The sequence below is a fragment of the Myotis davidii genome, unplaced genomic scaffold (genome assembly GCF_000327345.1).
Source record: "Myotis davidii unplaced genomic scaffold, ASM32734v1 scaffold609, whole genome shotgun sequence".
In the NCBI taxonomy this organism is placed as follows: Eukaryota; Metazoa; Chordata; class Mammalia; order Chiroptera; family Vespertilionidae; genus Myotis; species Myotis davidii.
In genome coordinates this window covers 2,008,541-2,008,898 of record NW_006300164.1, presented here as the reverse complement: position 1 = coordinate 2,008,898, position 358 = coordinate 2,008,541, and positions in this window count along the sequence as shown.

The window sequence follows — 358 nt, the reverse complement described above, 5'->3', positions numbered from 1 at the left end:
TGGGGCCCTGGCAGAAGACCCCAGTGGGCAGCTCCTGGCCCCGCGGGCGCCTGTGGGAGCCGAGACCCCTGACCCGGCACCCACAGCCCTGTCACCACCTGCCTGGACCCACTGGGCGGGCAGTGGGGGGCTGGCGCTGGCTTGGAGCACTGGCCGTCTCCTCTGTTGCTAATGGGCGGGAGGAGCGGGAGTGATCCGCGTGTAGCGTGTCCTTTACTCTGAGCCCTAATTAGGTTTGTTATGTTTTCATCCAGTCACACAAGCGCCGGCTCTTCTGACGCTGCCCGCGCCTCGGCCTGAATGGGGCTCAGCCTCACAGCCGGCGGGGGCAGGGTAGTGGGGGGGGGGCAGCCCGGCC